The sequence below is a fragment of the Indicator indicator genome, chromosome 12 (genome assembly GCF_027791375.1).
Source record: "Indicator indicator isolate 239-I01 chromosome 12, UM_Iind_1.1, whole genome shotgun sequence".
NCBI lineage: Eukaryota > Metazoa > Chordata > Aves > Piciformes > Indicatoridae > Indicator > Indicator indicator.
This window is the reverse complement of record NC_072021.1, coordinates 17,767,979-17,768,906: the sequence shown is the minus strand read 5'-3', so window position 1 is coordinate 17,768,906 and position 928 is coordinate 17,767,979. Positions and strand designations below refer to the sequence as shown.

Here is a 928-nt window from a genome sequence, read left to right as displayed (position 1 = left end):
GCAGCTAAGTTAACAACTTTCTGATTAACAAACTCTGCTTCTCTGTCCAGGGGGGTCTGGGGGGAAGCTTCTGGGAGAGAGAGAGGCCCCTTTGGGAGGGTCCCCTTGGGGGGAAGCAAAGGGAGATCGATTGTGCTTTTCTGTTGATTGTATATATTTGTAAGTGTTGCGAATTTTGTATATTTGTATATATTCATTGCATTTCATTGTAGATTTTAGACTCTGCTTGTAAATACAGCTTTTCATTTGCTTCCAGACTGGGCTAGCCTGGTTATTGTTGGTGGGGGGGGGGAATTTCAGCTCACACCGACACACACTTTTTATTTTTGGCGCCCAACGTGGGGCTCGAACCCACGACCCTGGGATTAAGAGTCCCATGCTCTACCGACTGAGATAGCCGGAATGGACTATGATCTTTATTGAAATTCCCCCCCCCCCCCCCCAACAATAACCAGGCTAGCCCAGTCTGGAAGCAAAATGAAGCTGTTTTGGATTTTGAGTAATTTTATTTCCTCTGTTATCAGTGTGATTGTCTACAGATGGGCCATTTCTTGCATGATAGACAAGATTGTGAGATATGTGGCATATAAGTCGTTTCTTTGGGTTAAGAACAAGTTACTGAATGCTGTTGAATTCTGTTGTGGTCTTATTGGGCTAAGAAGCTATGGTAACTCAACTATGAATCTGCTAGCAGACACATTTGAGTTTGTTACTCCTCTTACAACTACAGAGGGTCTTTGGAACCAGTGGTACCCTAGATATCTTGTGCTAGCCTTAATTTTGTTGTTTCTTGGAATAATCATATGGCTGCTGATAGCACTGTGTCAAGAAAGACGTAAGGCTACTTGCTCTTCCGACCTGCATAGATGTAAGAGGAAATATAGAAAATCTCAGAGAGGTTCAGAATTGGTTTCTGATTCTGATTACG

At 43.1% G+C, this 928-nt stretch overlaps 1 non-coding gene across 1 annotated transcript; it reads right to left on the bottom strand.

Moving 5' to 3' along the window:
• Positions 1 to 325: 325 nt before the first annotated feature.
• On the bottom strand, positions 326 to 403 carry TRNAK-CUU (transfer RNA lysine (anticodon CUU)). Its single transcript has one exon. It is a non-coding gene; the product is annotated as a tRNA-Lys (tRNA).
• Positions 404 to 928: the final 525 nt, after the last annotated feature.